We start from the raw sequence: 17,799 nt of genomic DNA, 5'->3' as shown, positions 1-17,799 counted from the left end.
GGTAACGAGCTCCTGGGCAGACTCCCGACCTATTTCCAGTGACTGCGTGGCTTCATTCAGGCTGCTGGCCACTGTGGTGGAAAGGAAGATGCTGGAGTGAACATTCTGTCTTTCAAGAGAGTTCCTGGTTTCCAGGCTGAGCATCATTGTGCCTCCATGCTGTTTCCTTTGGGGCATCTTGGCAAAATGCAAATCCGCCTCCTTGTCCCTTTTCTGGTTAGCAGCGCCTCCCCCAGGGTGTCGGACCCTCGGAGTCGGGCTCTCTCCCCTCTGGAGCTGGACTTTGAGCTCCTTTCCAAACACCAGGAAAAGGACTCTGCCTGGACCGAAAGTCCTTTCCAGCAAATGTGCCTCCACGTGAAGCACCAGTGGTTTCAGAAAGCGCTAAACCTGCACCAGGACTGGTACTGTGCGGAGTGCAGAAGGAACCACTTTCTGGAATGGGAGCACTTCCTGCTGGCTCCTGGGCTGTTCGAGCTGTGCAGGGTGCCCTCGCTCGGACCCGGCGTCCCTCCTCCCTTGGACTTGAAAATGGCCGTCTCTTCATTATAATGGAATAATTTCTTTTCCCGGCAATTTCCAGTGCTTTTCTCAGTTCATTTACATTCATGGGCTTGAGTGGAAAGCTCAAGGGATATGTTTCATATCTGGACTTATCTGTGTTTTGTTGGTTCAATCTAGTGATGCCATCCTGTGTCATTCAGGGCGCAGGGAAATGGGAGCAGCTTACACAGGACGAGAGAGGTACCATAGCGTGACGCTAAGTAAGGTGGGCCCTAAAATCACGGGGGTTTCAAGCAATTTGCAAGCAAATCAAGCTTCCGCAACCTTCAGTTTTTCAGTCTGTGAAGTTTAGATAATAATAACACTTCCCTTACAGTGTTACTGTAAGGCGTGTCCTCAAGGACCCCTTACGACGCCGCGAGTAACAAAGTCCAACCCAAGCTGTGTTAGATACTCGAAGGCTTTTACTGACCCGCCTGACTTGAAGAAAGAGTGGGAGGCAGGGAATGAGGGGAGAATGAAGTGCCTTCCTACCATCCATAAATAAAAATCTTACACTCCGAATGGGTCAGTTGTGCCCTTGTTACCTAACTCTGAACCAGTCGCTACGGGTGTGGGAAATGCCAACCACGACCAAAGCTGTCCTGGCCCCCTCTCAGACCCAGGTGTGGCCAGTCCCATTCTAAGCCCCTGGCTGGGCCAAAATGGGACAAGGGAAGAATGGATGGTAGAGAGGCAACCATAATGTCCACTGCCCCAGATTCATGAGTAACTGAGCACAGGGCTCAGTCTGGGGCTTGGGACTCAGCATCTCTGTCAACGCTCGTCGTTCTACGTGCCTCCGGCACCATAATCTGCCCTACCATCCTCAATATTAAGATGAGCACTCTTTGGGGCGCCTGAGTGGCTCAGTTGGTTGAACGTCCGACCGACTCCAGCTCAGGTCATGATCTCACAGTTCACAAGTTCGAGCCCCGTGTCGGGCTCTGTGCTGACAGCTCGGAGCCTGGAGCCTGCTTCTGATTCTGTGTCTCCCTCTCTCTCTGACCCTCCCCCATTCATGCTCTGTCTCTCTCTGTCTCAAAAATAAATAAACGTTTAAAAAAAAATTAAGTAAAAAATTTTTTTCAAAAAAAAAAAAGATAAGCACTTTTCAAAGGGGTGAGATAAATCTATACCTCCTCATGGGAAAAAAAAGTTATCCTTTAATTTTATGACTGGTGATTCTTATATTCACGGAAAATGCTTTCATAGCAGGAATTGAACTGGGTACCTGTCATTTTCAACCTCAGCCAAAAGCTTGTTGTACTGATTAGAAGACTATTTTGCAAAGGGCCCAAAATGCTGCACCCCAAAGATGTCATTAAATGCCGATGAGCACACGGAGTAAATATCAAAAGTAAACCTGTCATCTGTGGGGAACTAAAGACCTTTCAAATGAATGGAGGGTAAGAAAATTAGGGGAAACAGTATCCTACAAAAGATCTCAGGGGAAATAAAGTAGGGATTCTTGCCCTGGGCAGAAACAAAGTGAATATAAAAAGCATCCATTATAGGTGTATCCACTGAGTTCACTGTCTGAGACTCCAAACAAAGAGGTTATAAAATAACAATAATCAGCAACCAAACTGGAGTGAAATTTCTGGAGTGATGGATGTTCTCTGGAATGTGAGGGTATGTGGGGATGGTTGCACAACTGCATAAACTTACTAAAAATTATCAAACTGTACGCTTATAATGGGTGAATTTTATGGCGTGTAAATTATAACTCAGTAAAGCTGTTAACAGTTTTAAGAACACAAGAGTCACATTCCAAGCAATAAAATTTTAATACAAGCAAAACTGAGGTGCCGTTTTTCCTCCTCCTACCCATCTTCTCTTCCTTTGTTCTTGTTTGTTTCTTCCTTTGTTGTTGTTTTGTTTTGTTTTTGTTTTTTCCATTTAAGCGAACTCAGAAGGGATAGTTAATGGAGACGCCTGCTAGGAGACATTCCTTTGCTAAGGATGGGTCTTTCCAGCTGTCTGAAGGGCCAACATCTGGTAGTGATTTTGTGGAAAGATCTTTGATCAGTGCTCCTTGGAGCCAGAACATGAGAGATCTAGACAGAGTCAAAGTCTCTGAAACTTCTTTTTTTTTTTTTTTTAAGTATTTATTCATTTATTTTGAGAGAGAGAGACCATGAGCTGAGAAGCAGAGAGAGAGGAGAGAGACCTCCAAGCAGGATCCAAGCCACCCACGCAGACCTGCATGCTTGAACCCATGAACCGTGAGATCATGACCTGAGCTGAAATCAAGAGTTGGATGCTCAATTGACTGAGCCCCCCCAGGCACACACACCACCCCTCTTTTTTAAATCTGTAAAGCTTCTTTACAAACAGCAGAAACTGAGCTGGTACATTTCTGAACTAGGGCTATTTGGGAGGAGGGGCTCTTTTTTTTTTTAACCTCAGCTTTATTGAGGTATAACGGACATACCTACTAATGGCCTTAATCGTGTTACTGATTTGACCCACATGGTTGGCAGATCAAAACCAGAATCTGGCACATCTTTACCTGGAGGCCATGCCGTAGCCCGGGAGATGGGGCAAAATTGCCTTGTGAAGCCTTGAGAAAGAACATATAACTCACAGTATCCAAAGGTGGGGAGTTGCGTTTTCAGCTTCCTTGTGGTCAGGTACTTTCCTCACCTTGCCCCTATAGTCAGAGGCCAACACCTCTGAATTTGGGAGCAGCGACCTAGAATAAGGTTTATATGCACGAAGACCTTTGTAGAAAGCTTTGGAATATGCAAAGTGTAACTCACTAGAAACATTAAATGTCCCTGAGTTCCCAACAACAAGCACACATGAGCACACGGTAGGCACACTGTATATTCAAGGAATGAAGAAATGAAGAATTGAAAAGTTTTCTCAGGGTGCCTGGCTGGCTCCGTCAGTAGGGCCCGTGGCACTTGATCTCAGGGTGGTGAGTTTGAGCCCCATGTTGGGCACGGAGCCCAGCAACAAAGGAAGGAAGGAAGGAAGGAAGGAAGGAAGGAAGGAAGGAAGGAAGGAAGGGAAGAAAGAGAAGTTTTCTCTATGGAAATCATTTCTGGGGCACCCGGGTGGCTCAGTCAGTTAAGTGCCCCACTTCAGTTCAGGCCATGATCTCCTGGTTCATGAGTTCAAGCCCCACGTGGCACTCTGTGCTAACAGCACAGAGCCTGCTTGGGATTCTCTCTCCATCTCTCTCTGCCCCTCCCCCACTCATGTGTGCGCACTCTGTCTCTCTCTCTCTCTCAAAGTAAACTTTAAAAAAACATCTTCCTGGTGTTCTAGTGGCCAAAATAGAAGAAAAAGGAGAAACACACGTGAGGAATAAAGGTACAACATTTTAGGGGTGCCTGGGTGGCTCAGTCAGTCAAGCGTCTGAGTTCGGCACAGGTCACGATCTCACAGTCTGTGAGTTCGAGCCCCGCGTCGGGCTCTGTGCTGACAGCTCGGAGCCTGGAGCCTGCTTGGGATTCTGTGTCTCACTCTCTCTCTCTCTCTCTCTCTCTCTCTCTCTGCCCCTCCCCTGCTCATGCTCTGTCTCTCTCTGTCTCAAAAATAAATAAAAACATTTAAAAAAAAAAAAAGGTACAACATTTTATAAAGCAGTAGGGTTGACCCAAGGTGAAATGATTCATCACGAGGAACATACTAAGTATGTTCTGAATAAGATTCCGAATATACACTCTGGAGCCAGGTCATCCGATTTCAGATTGACTTGCCCATTTTACGAACGGTGACCTTGAGCATGTTACTTCATGTAAGACAATCTGTGTCTCTCTTTGGGTTCCCGGACCCAATCCTGATGTAGGAGGGGGTGTTCCCACACGCACAGCCCCCAGCAATTCTGACACCAGTCTGAGAATTCAAGTCCATTCTGACACCATCCACCAGAGATAGCATCAGATCCCACAGGTTAAGGGCTCAGTCCTTCAACACTGCCCCCCGCACCTTAGCCCCAACACTCCAGATGCCGATTGCAAGCCCTACGCTGTTACCTGTGCCTCTGGCCCAACCAGCTACAGATAGGAAGTTCCACTGACCTCCTCTTTAAGTGCCTTTAATTTGCCAGAGCAGCTCACAGAACTCAGGGAAACATGTTTATCAGTTTATGAAAGGATATCGTAAAGGACATGAATCGGCAGCCAAATGAGGAGATGCACAGGGTGAGGTCTGGGGGAAGGGCACAGAGCTTCCCTGCCCTCTCCAGGAGGACCATTCCCTCTACTCTCCATGTGTTCAACCCAGAAGCTCTCCAAAGCCGGTCCTTTGGGGTTTTTATGGAAGCTCTCTTGCAAAGTCAGGATTGACTAATTGGCTGATTCAACCTCTAGTCTCTCTCTCCTTCCTGGAGGTGGAGAGTGGGGCTGACATTTCCAACCCTCCTATCACGTGGTTGGTCACCCCGGTACCCAGCCCCTCACCTTGGGTGAGGTCCAAACGTCACCTTCCTTAATGCAACAAAAGACACATTTATCCCACTCGACACTCAGGAAATTTCAAGGGTTTGGAGAGGTTTGAGCCAGGATCTGTAAATGAAGACCAAATATATATAAGAAAACTATTTTGGGGGCACCCAGGTGACTTAGCCCGTTGACAGCGTGACTTTTGATTTCAGCTCAGGTCATGATCTCAGGGTTGGGTTCATGAAGTCAAGCCCCACGTCAGGCTCCGTGCTGAGCATGGAACCTGTTTGGATTCTCTCTCTCCCTCTCTCTCTGCCCCTCCCATGCTCATGCTTTTTTTACTCTCTCTCAAAATAAATTTAAAAAAAAAAACAAAAACTATTTTGGTCATCTGTATGACCAGATATATATTTCTTACACATCACAATACTGCAGGGTCAAAATTTCCTCATCTATAAAATGGGAGTAAGAATAGTAGCTATTTCATAGGTTGTGAAAATTAAGTGTGCTGACCTCTGTAAAGTACTTAGAAATTGACTTGACCCCTACATGGTAAGCATTATATAAGTGTTTTATTATTATTATTGTTATTATTGCCTATGTTTTCAACCTTTCTTTTAGTGAATAGCACTTTTCAGCCTTTCTCTGTACATCATACCCTTCTCCATTCAGACCCATTGGTAGTGAACTACCAAAGGTATGTGTACTTAGCTGAGATGCTCACTTTTTCTTTCCTTTTTTTTTTTTTTTTGAGACGTTCGTACTTTTGAACGTGAATTATGCCTGCCCCTTCTCCAGTCTTGTGGATTCCTAATGTCTACAGTGGAAAGATCTGAGAATCTACATCAAAGGACATTAATACTGCCCACCAATATGAGGACACGAAACCAATCACCATTCCAGAAGACGTTTAGTACAGAGGTTCAAGCCTGTGGTTCTACTCTCGGCTCTGTCCCTACCCAACCTCGTGACCCTCCTAGGAAATCACTTACCCTCTCTGTAACTCAGTGTCCCTCATCTGTAAAATAGGGATACCACTTACCACGAACACTGGGTTTTGGGTCTCTTCCCATTGGCAGAGGATGATTGCTTAAACCCAAAGAGTGGAAGCCCGGCTTAAAGGATTTTATTTGTTTGGTCATATTTGGATTCCTGTATTGAGAACATACAAGTATTTTTATCATAATCATTATCCTTATCAATATCTGGGTAATATAAACTGAGGCAAAGAGGCCAGGAAAAATGAGAATCAGTTCTTGCCTATTTTTCACAATTTATATTCAATAATGCTTAGGAATTCCCAGGTGCTTCTCTCCAACTGCACTGTGTTTAGTTTTTAGGACAGCTTCTGTGCAAAAGAAAAGCACACCTCGAACTGGCTTCAACAAAAAATGGATTGTATTGATTTACATCACCACAAAGTCCAGAAGTAGACTTTGAGGTCAGCTTTGTTCAGGAGGCCGAACAGCAGACTCAGGTTTCTTCTTGGTTCTCTCTCTCTCTGCTTTCTGCATTGTCTGCTTCCTCTTCTGGCTGGCTTCGTTCGGGGTGTTCAGGTGGCTCCGAGGATGGGGCATATTTCCTCACCCAAGCCTTGCGAGGAAGACTGATCATCTTGTCCCATCAGTCCCAGCTAGAATCCTGAAACTCACTCAGATTAGATCGCCTTGGACCACATGCAGGGACAACAACGAAAAGCACTATGTGATTTAGTCTCTGTCACCTGTCACACATTTCACAGCTGGAGCTTGGGTAGAGTTAACTTCAGTAGCACCAAACAGATACCTTCCTAGCAAAAGAAAGTCCCATCATCCCCCTCAGTGGTTTCTGAGACAGCTTTTTCTGAGAAATAAGTGGCTAAATAAATACTAGGTTGCTATTTTAATTTTTTCAATGTTTATTTATTTTTGAGAGACAGAGCATGAACGGGGGAGGGTCAGAGAGAGAGGGAGACACAGAATCCGAAGCAGGCTCCAGGCTCTGAGCCGTCAGCCCAGAGCCCGCCGCGGGGCTCGAACTCATGAACCTCGAGATCATGACCTGAGCTGAAGTCAGACGCTTAACCGACTGAGCCACCCAGGCACCCCAGTGATGTATTATGTTTCATATCCAGTGGCATATTTTATGCAAATTGACACAAATTTAAATCTTTTCATTCATTTCTTGTCCTTAATTGGATTATCAATTCAAGAACAGTTTCATTACACTTATTCGAAGTGAATTGTCATAACGAATTACTGCTTTTGGTATGACTTAAAAAATATTTTTTTTTGGTTATAATTCACTCCTTAAGGTCAAAATAATTTCTATTGAATTCATCATTCATTTTTCATGGCTTTGGTTGCATATTCTCTAAACCTAGTGAGCCTCTTTGAATGTCTGCTGAATCGAGTTCAGCCTAAGCAATTGGGACAAAACGCTTCTAATAGTTAACTGCGGTAAAACACCATGAGGGTAGCCTCTTGCATTTTAAAGCGACAGAGATCCTTCACATATTTATTCCATTTCTTCCTCGTTTTACTGAACGGTTCTGATGCAGGCTGGCTGGGTCCAAGGACCCAGAGGAGGATCCTGTGGGGGCAGCCAAGAGAGTCCTTGGTTTTGCACAGGAGAGAAACCAAACACGAGCCAAGAGGAAAGGACAGCAGAGTTTATTAAAGATAAACAGAGAGCGCAGATATGGACAGAGCATCCGAGAGACTCAGAAAGAAAAAGAGTGAGTCTCGTCTTGGGATCCAGGGTTTCTATTGAGGATTGCGGTGACGTGTCTTCTCGGGCATCCAGAAACAAAGACAAGTTTTAGGTACTTGCCCGAAGTCACGTGTGCCCTGAATCCAGGGGTCTTAGTGAGTCAGTGGTCTGGAAAGTGTTCGTGACAAGGCTGCCCGGTCAGTCTCCAGATGTTATCTATTGTGCTGTAAGACTCTAAAGAAATTGTTAAATTCTTGACTTTTACAAGGCGTGTGTCAGGTGGGGGTTAAGTCTGAGCGAGAAAAGAAGTAGGAAAAGGAGTGAAAAAAGCGGTTTTTCACGGGGTCCCTCTATTTTCCCTGTCTCTGTTCCAAAACGTCTTTCCAGAATGAGCTTAAAGCAGTGAGATATAAAAATATATATTTGGTCTTTATCACTGGCTCCTGGAACAGAGTCCCTAAAACCTTGGTATTTCCTGAATGATAGGAGTCTCTACCATCATTCCTAAAGGAGTCCCTTTGGAGCACACCTAAGTTTATGCTAATGAAGTGGCTTGGGGTGGGTCCCAGAGAGAGCTTCGGGATGGGGGCAGCTCCCGGAGGCTGGAAACCCTCTGTCCCACCCACCAAATCCCAGGAGTAGGTGGGGGACTGGAGATTGAGCTCTGTAAACACTCTTGAACCGTGAGAGTGTCCTGATTGGTGAACGTGTGAAGGTACTGAGAGGGTGATACACGTGGGGAGAATGTGGAAACTGCCAACCTGCCCCACCGTCCCCCACCCCCCTTCCCCCCCCCCCCCCAGTACCCAGCCCTGAGCATCTCTTCTATCTGGCTGTCCCTGAGTCGTTTTATTTCTACCAAACCAGTAATAGGAAGGGGAGCGCTTTCCCGAGTTCTGTGAGTCATTCTAGCACATAACCCAACCGGAGGCAGCTGTCACGGGACCCTCCAAATTTGGAGTCATCCGGGCAAAGTGTAGGCAGCCTGGGCACCCCGTTTGCGGTTGGCCTCGGAAGTAGAGGCAGTCTCGTAGGACTGAGCCCTTGAACGTGGCGGGTTTGGTGCTCACTCCAGGTAGATAACGTCAGAAATGAGTTGAATTGCCGCACCCCGGAGAATCAGAGAATCGGTTACTGGGGAAACTCCACATATTTTGTGTCACAACGAATCTCAGAGGCGATGAAAAGCCAAAAGGCTGCTGTCCGCAAGCCAGGAAGCAGGCTTCCGCGAGGAACCGAAATCTGCCACCTTGATGTTGGACTTCCCGGCTCCCCAAACCGGGAGGCATAAAATGTCTGTGGTTTAAATCCTCCCAGCCTATGGCATTTGGCTCCAGCAGTCCGAGCCGCCCAAGGCAGAGATGGGTCCCGATAAGGGGGACGCGGCTGCCACGCACACCGACAAAAGCAGAAACAGTCACGGGAAGAAGCTGGGAGGGTTTTGAGGCGCAGCGAGAAGCAGCCCAGACTGCAGAGAAGAGACTGCTCAAAGCGGTTCCGATGAAGGCTCGGGGAGGAGGGAGAAAGCGCCCACCTTCTCACAAGCAAAACGTTGGTGGAAGGAGGGGTGGCGAAGGCTGCTCCGCTGAGTTCTCAGACGGAAATGGGGAACGTGTTTTCGGACAGTGGGGAAAAGGCAATCGTTGTGATAAAGCGGCACAGGACTCGGCCAAATGGTCCTGGTGTTCCGGTGCTTTGAGGAAGGCTTGGTTCCCCCTGACCTCTGAGCGTGATTAAATGCAAGGGGAGAGAAAGGCAGTGAAGGAGGATCCCTAGATAAGAAGGAACCGGAGCCTGAAGACTTGGACAGTTCTCAGCCTGTCCATGTGGCAAGAAAACCCAGAAAGGTGTTTAATAAAAAGAAAACATCAAGGATGTGGCCGGCTGACCGTTTGACAAGGTTAGCTTGAGTGTGAACCATGGACCTAATCAGCCATCTCAACAGAGGTCAGAAAGAGAGGATTATACCAGCAGAGACACTGACCGTTGGAACTAAAGGGACAGAGGAAGCAGGGCCACAGGAAGGAAGGCGGTTGGAACTCTGAGATCCTACAGGACCAGGTCATACTGCTATTCAGCTGTGAACATGCGCTGTTGAAGAAAAAGGAAGAATGGTTCAGTCCTTAGAGCATATGACTCTTTAAAAACATTTTTTTTAATGTTTATTTTTGAGAGAGAGAGAGAGACAGAGCACAAGCAGGGGAGGGGCAGAGAGAGAGGGAGGCACAGAGTCCGAAGCAGGCCCCAGGCTCTGAGCTGTCAGCCCAGAGCCTGACGCGGGGCTCAAACCCACAGACTGTGAGATCATGACCTGAGCCAAAGTCCGACACTTAACCAACTGAGCCACCCAGGCGCCCCACCACTTTCTTCTTTTTTTAAGTATTTTTTTTAAGTTTATTTATTTTGAGAGAGAGAGTGAGAAAGAGACGGCAAGCATGGGGGAGGGCAGAGAGAGAGAGAGAAAGAATCCCAAGCAGGGTCCCCACTGTCAGCAACAAGCCCAATGTGGGGCTCCATCCCACGAACTGTGAGATCATGACCTGAGCCAAAACCAAGAGTCAGATGCTTAACTGACTGAGCCACCCAGGTGCCACTCTTCTTCTTCTTCTTTTTTAAGTTTATTTATTTATTTTGAGAGAGAGAGAGAGCACAAACAAGGAAGGGATGGGGGTGGGGGGGAGAGAATCCCAAGCAGGCTCTGAGCCACCAGCACAGAGCCTGATGCAGGACTTGATCCTAAGAACTCTGAGATCACAGCCCGAGCCAAAACCAAGAGTTTGAACAGACTGAGCCCCCCAGGTGCCGTCCCCCTTTCTTCTTTCTGATTTCTCCCTTTGGGAATAGAAATGTCTATCCTGTGCCTGCCCACCACTATGGGTTTGGGAAACCCAAAACTTATCTGATTTTACAGGTTCATAGCTGGAGAGGAATTTTGCCTCTGGATGAATCATACCACAAATCTCACCTGTGTCTGATTAAGATGATGTTTAGATGAGACTTTGGAGGTCAGACTTTGCAGTTGATGCCAGGAGTTAAGAATTTGGGGGCTTTTGAGAAGGAATGAATGTATTTTGCATGCGATAAGAACATGAGTTGGGGGAGGGGCCAGGAGTAGAATGTTGAGAGTAGAATGTTGTTTGTCGTCAGGTCTGTGCTTTAATCCCCCCATCTATGGTGGTTTGTCATAGCTTCGTGAGCTACTAAGACCTCGAAACAGTGGAATATTCGCCAGAAAAAGGAGGGAAGTACTGACCTGGATGAGCCTTGAAAACACAGTGTCAAATTAAAGATATCAGACACACGGGCCTCGGGGTGGCTCAGTCAGTTGAGCATCAAGACTCTTGATTTCAGCTCAGGTCATGAGCTCACGGTTTGTGGGATTGAGCTCTGAGTCGGGCTCTGCACCAACAGCTTGGAGCCTGCTTGGGATTCTCTGTCTCCCTCTCTCTCTGCTCCTCCCCAGCTCTCTTTCACTCTCAAAATAAATAAATAAACATTAAAAAAGAGATATCAGATGGGGCACCTGGTTGACTCAGTCAACCAGACTTCTGCTCAGGTCATGATCTCAAAGTTCCTGGTGGATTCGGGCCCCGCGTCAGGCCCTGCACTGACAGGGGGAGCCTACTTGGGATTCTCTCTCTCTCTCTCTCTCTCTCTCTCTCTCACGCTTTCTCTCTGCCCCTCCCCCACTTGCATGTACTCTCTGTTTAAATAGTAAATAAACTTACAAAAAGAGATACAAAAGATCATGATTGTCATATTGTATGATTCCATTTATATGAAACATCCAGAATAGCCCATTCCATAGAAACAAAGTAGATTAATGCTTGCCAGCGCTGTGGGGGAAGGGCTGACTGCAAATGGGTAAGGGGTTTCCATTTGAGGTCACGAGAAAGTTCTAGAACAGGACAGTGGTAGTTGCACGACATTGTGAATGTACTTACTGTCACTGAATTGTACACTTAAAAAAAGATTTTTTTTTAATGTTTATTTTTGAAAGAGAGAGAGACAGAGTGCGAGCCGGGGAGGGTCAGAGAGAGAGGGAGACACAGAATCCGAAGCAGGCTCCAGGCTCTGAGCTGTGAGCACAGAGCCCGATGCAGAGCTAGAACTCAAAAACTGCGAGATCCTGACCTGAGCCAAAATCAGAGGCTTAATCCATGGAGCCACCCAGGTGCCTCAACACTTTCAAAGGGAATAGGGGCAACTGGGTGGCTCTGACCGTTAAGCGTCCGACTCTTGGTTCCAGCTCAGGTCAGGATCTCACAATTCGTGAGTTCGAGCCCGAGCAGGGCTCTGCATTGACACTTTGAAGCCTGCTTGGGATTCTCTCTCTGCCTCCCCTCTGCTCTCTCTTGCTCTCAAAATAAATAAAGTTAAAAAAAATTAACTGAAAGGCATTTTGATGAATGCTACAGCAGGGACGAGCCTTGAAGATTTAAGCTATGTAAAAATAAGCCAGCCACAAACGACAACTATGATTCCATTTACATGAGTAGTGTAATGTAAGAGGCAGAGAGCAGAATGGTGGTTGCCAGGAGCTGGGAGGGAGGGAGGGAATGGGGAGTTAGTGTTTAACGGGGACAGAGTTTCAATTTGGGAAGAGGGAAAGTTCTGCAGATGGATGGTGGTGATGGCTGCACAGCACTGTGAGTGTATTTAATGCAAATGCACTCTACTGTTTTTTTGAAATTTTTTAAAACGTGTATTCATTTTTGAAAGACAGAGAGAGACAGAGCACTAGCGGGGGAGGGGCAGAGAGAGAGGGAGACACAGATTCTGAAGTGGGCTCCAGGCTCTCAGCACAGAGCCGGATGCGGGGCTCCAACCCACGAACCCTGGGTTCATGGCCTGAGCCGAAGTCCGACCCTAAACCGACTGAGCCACCCAGGCGCCCCCAAATGCACGGTACTCTTAAAAAAACAGTTAATAGGATAACATTTTGTTATGTAAACAAAATACCCTAAATCTAAAAACTAAAAAAAAAAAAAAAATAGGGCGGAGGGTGGGGGGCCGCCTGGGTAGCTCAGCTGGTTAAGCCCCGGACTCTGGATTTTGGCTCAGGTCAAAATCTCACAATTCGCGAGATCGAGCCCCTGTCGGGCTGTGCCCTGACAGCACAGAGCCGGCTTGGGATTCTGTGTCTCTCCTCTCTCGCTGCCCCTCCCCCGCCTCTCAAAATAAATAAACATTTTTTTTAAAAGAAGAGAGAGCCCCCAGCCTCCTCAGTGGACGGGCAGAGGAGGTGCGGCTCGGCCACCAGGGGGCGCTCCCCACACCCCGACCCTATCTCAGCCTGGAGCCGCCTAGGACCCGCCTGGAGGAGCCGGGATTTCCAGGCTCCCGAAGGCAGCGTGAGGGGGCGGGGCAGCCACCAAGGTGTTACCCCGCCCCCCTCCCCCCCCCCCCCCCCCGCAGGCCACGGCCACCAACTGAGTCTCTGGGGGAGCCGCGCAGTCTGGGAGAGGAGGGGGTGGGCGCCCCCGCTGGCCTGGTGCCACGTGACCCCACTGCTCTGTGTCTGGGGCCAAAATAAGTCCTGGGGGAAGCTGGGTGCCGTCTTTTCCTTAGCGCCTTCTTTCCCTTGGACAGTGTGAAGGGTGAGTCTCAGCAGGTGGCATTTTTCCATGTTATTTCGAACACTTTCCTTAAAAAACGTCCGAAGACACAGATCGGGGCCGAGGGAAAAGAAGGTTCAAAGTTAAAACAAAGGCCCACCTTGATTTCGTGGGGTGCTTAAGTGAGGAATTGTTGTTAGACATTTTCTAGGAGTGCCTGGCTGGCTTAGAAAGTGGCAGGCGGGACTCTAGATCTCAGGGTCATGAGTTCGAGCCCCACGGTGGGCCTGGAGATTACTTACATACATACATATTTTTATTTTATTAAAAAATTAAAAAAAATTTTTTTTAATGTTTTTTATTTATTTTTGAGACAGAGAGAGACAGAGCATGAGCAGGGGAGGGGCAGAGAGAGGAGGAGACACAGAATCTGAAGCGGGCTCCAGGCTCTGAGCTGCCAGCACAGCCCTACGCAGAGCTCAAACTCACAAGCTGTGAGATCATGACCTGAGCCGAAGTCGGACACTTAACCGACTGAGCCACTCGGCGCTCCAGATATGTCTTTTTTTTTTTTAAAAAAAGAAACATATCACATCTTTGTGTTTTTATTTAATTATGTATTCTTAAGTAACCTCCTCACCGAACGTGGGGCTCGAACTCACAACCCAGAGATCCAGAGTCGCGTGCTCTTCTAATTGAGCCAGCCAGGAGTCCCTAAAGTCTTTTTAGGTTTGTTTTATTTTAATCAGGATATGCATAAGCATATTGCATTTGATTGATGAGACTCCTACTTTGTTACCTCTCTTAATTTAGAACAAGCCTCCTTACCCCTATTTTTATCATGCTACGTTATTGGGTGACATAATCACTTATTTGTCTTCTAGAATTGAATTCCCCACATTCCTTATGAACCAGTAGTTAGATTTACAGGCTGATTTAGTTCCTTTTTTGAAAAAGGATTCACAGAGGGGCACCTGGGTGGCTCAGTCGGTTAAGCGTCCGACCTCGGCTCAGGCCATCATCTCATGGTTCGCGGTTCAAGGTTCGAGCCCCACGTAGGGCTCTGTGCCGACGGCTCAGTCTCTCTCTCTCTCTCTCTCTCTCTCTCTCTCTCTCTCAAAAATAAACATTAAAATTAAAAAAGGAGAAGAGAAAGGATTCCCAGGTACTCCTATGGCCATCTCTTAATGCATCATGTCATACACACACAGTACCCGGCCCCACCTTGAGTGATAAGATTAATCAGTGGGTTCCTGTGGGGGTGTCAGCCTGACCCGTTCATTTCAAAGACTCTCTTAAGGCTACGTAGAATCACGTTCTCAACCACTGATGATGAGTATTGCTCGGGGCCATCCTTTCCTCGAAGGGTGAAAAATGGTGATCTTCTGAATCTGCTATTCTTTTCCCATCTATCAGTTGCCATCCTATAAATAAGGACTTCGCCTCCTTCACTATTTACTTCATCTGAACCAGAGTTTGCACAAGAAAGGCAGAGAACCCCCGCAGGTTATTCGCTGCTGCTTTGGGTCGAGTCCTGTGCCAGAAGGAGGGGTGAGGGCCAGCCAGAATGGAGCTGGTTAGCCTGCAGGCAGAGGTAAAGGGGGGCACAGCTTTGCTAAAAGAGATGTAAAGTCACCACTTCTGTGTCCTGAACTGAAGTTGGTGCTTCCAGGGGCCGCAAAGCAGCAAATCTTAGCAGATGAGATTCCCGAGAGTTCTCCCAGAGGCGACCTCGTCTCTGTGTACTCCCAGCTTTGCACCCTCAGCCTCCCGGCTGCATCTCTAGCACGTCACACATCCTCACCCCAGGGCCTTTGCACTGATTCTGTACCCCCCACCCCTGCTAACCACACAGCTTGTTCCTCACCTTGAGACTCACTTTTGTGAGTCCTTTTTTTTTTTTTAGAGAGAGAGGGAGAGAGCATGTGCAAACAGGGGAGAGGGATGGGGGGGAGAGAGAGAGACAGAGAGAGAGACAGAGAGAGAGAGAGAAAGAGAGAGAGAGAGAGAGAGAATATGAATCTCAAGCAGACTCCATGCTCAGCACAGAGCCCTGGTATCATGACCCAAGCTGAAATCAAGAGTCGGACGCTTAACTGACTGAGCCCGCCAGGCGCCCCTCTGAGTCCTTCTTAACCATCTTACTTGAAGGTCACCACCAACATCCTGAGGTATTATTTTTCTGTAGCTCTTACCACTATGTGATGCACTCTATTTTTAACTTAGGTTTATAATCTCCTCCTCCCATGGGAATGGAAGGTCCAGGAGCGGAGAAACTTTTCGTTTTGTTCCCTGCCAAATTCCGGGCATTTGCACATTTGTTCGTATTTGGATAAATTCACAAATGTTGATAAAATTCTGCCTCCCACAAGAGCCGACCGTCTCTCGTGGCCTCCAGGCAGAGCCGTTATGTTAGGGAGCAGGAGATTTCCACAAAGGGGAGCCCTCACAGCCCACGGCCCCCCATTCAGATTACTCATCACGCAATTCTCAAATCTGATGTCGATCTACAACGTCAGCTAATCCACTTACTACCTGATTCTACCCTGAAACAATTTCATAGTCTTTCTGTTTGGTGGGGTCACAATAGCTCATTGGACTGACAATCATCTTCTAACTTTTTCTGGCTCTGAAGTCACTCTTCCTTCCTTCCTTTCTTTCTTTTCTTTCTTTCCTTTTTTAACGTTCATTTATTTTTGAGAGAGAGCACGAGCAGAGGAGGAGCAGAGAGAGAGGAAGACACAGAATCTGAAGCAGGCTCCAGGCTCCGAGCTGGCAGCACAGAGCCTGATGCGGGGCTCAAACTCACGGACTGCGAGATCATGACCCGAGCCGAAGTCAGACGCTTAACTGACTGAGCCAGCCAGGGGCCCCTGATGTCATCGTGTCTAAGGGTCAAACTAACAAGCTGGTTTCTGTTAGCTGGAGCAAGAGTGACATCTGATACCCGGACTTTAATGTCTCACTGAAGTCTGTCATTACCTGCACACTGCCAGCTCCTTCCAGGCATAGACCTTTACTCAGCTGTTCTCGTCGGAGCCCTAAAGCCCAGCTTAGAGCCTAGCACATCGTAGGCGCTCAGTGGACATTAGTCCTCTGCTGACTTTCCTTCTCCTGCATAGACTCGGTGATCCAGGGACTAGTTACTCCCTTGCAAGACTCCCTGAAACTACCCCCACGTTCCTTCCACTCGTCGGCCAAACACTGTCTATACGCACTCACCTCCTCTGGTCCCACGCTCCTGGTGTGCTGGCCCAGCGCCGGTCCCACTGCTGCTTGCCTTCTGGCCGCCTAGGCCATCTCATCCGGGGCCCTTCACTGCGTCCGCCCTGAAACGTTCCCCGCCCTCGCTTCCCGGGTGCCGCCCCTCTGTCCCCCCCTTCTCGCAGCTTTTGTATCTCAGGCTTCTCTCTCACTTTAGCTCTTTTTTAAAAATTTATTTATCTTGAGAGCTCAAGCAGGGGAGGGGCACAGAGAGAGGAGCAGAGAAACCCCAAGTAGGAACCACGCTGCTTTCACGGGGCCTGATGAAGGGCCTGAACCCACGAGCCACGAGATCACGACCTGAGCTAAAACCAAGAAGCAGACGACCAACCGACTGAGCCACCCGGGCACCCCTCTCTCACTTTAAACTCACTGTCCCCGGGGCGCCTGGCTGGCTCAGTCGGGGGAGCGTGCGACTCTTGATCTCAGGGTTGTGAGTTCAAGCCCCATGTTGGGTGTAGGGATTACTTATAAATAAAATCTTAAAACGCACACACACACACACACACACACACACACATGCACACAATGTCCAGCACAGTCTCATCCATATGTATAGTTTATATGCTTGACATCATCTCCTGACAGCCTGGCTTGTACTGGGCACAGCACTTCAAAATCCAGACCTCATTCTTCTGATTGTGTTACCTTCTTTCTTTTTTTAATGCTTATTAATTTACTTTGAGAAAGGGGAGGGAGGAATGGGCAGAGAGAGAGAGGAGAGAGAATCCCCAGCAAGCCCCGCACTAACAAGCACAGGGCCCGAGGTGGGGCTCAATCCCACGAACCATGAGACCTGAGCTGAAACCAAGAGCCAGAGGCTTAACCGACTGAGCCATCCTGTGTTGGCGCCCCTGTGTTGCCTCCTTGCCAGTTGGCCTTGACCTTCCTTCCTACAGCTTCCTGAACCCCAAACAGGCCATCTTCCTCCTCCTCCGTCATCCCTACAGGTCATCCACCACCTTGGACTATGGATTCGGTGTCGCAAATAATTAGCTGTTTCTCTCCAGCCCCCAGTCCATTCACTGTATTTGAGACTTGGGCCCCAGGTGTTCCTGACCTTCACCATCTCACACCGGGATTGCCGGCAGCACTTTCTAGCACTGCCTCCCAAATTGCAAGCCCCGCCCACAGCCCCTTCTTCCAACTGTAGTCAGAGTTCCTTCCGTGAGCCAGCCTGGCCGTGCAGATCTTCTGCTTAGTGCCAGCAACCGCCACCCTGTCGCTTTGGGGGACACATCTTCCCTCTGTAACCGGACATTCGAGAGTCGTCACGATAGGGCCGCTGCCTGCCTTCCAGGCTCCCGTGGCATCTCTCGCACTCAGCCCACATACCCCCACGCTGC

The sequence above is a fragment of the Acinonyx jubatus genome, chromosome C1, assembly GCF_027475565.1.
Source record: "Acinonyx jubatus isolate Ajub_Pintada_27869175 chromosome C1, VMU_Ajub_asm_v1.0, whole genome shotgun sequence".
NCBI lineage: Eukaryota > Metazoa > Chordata > Mammalia > Carnivora > Felidae > Acinonyx > Acinonyx jubatus.
The sequence above is the reverse complement of the archived record's forward strand: the minus strand, read 5'-3'. Positions refer to the sequence as shown.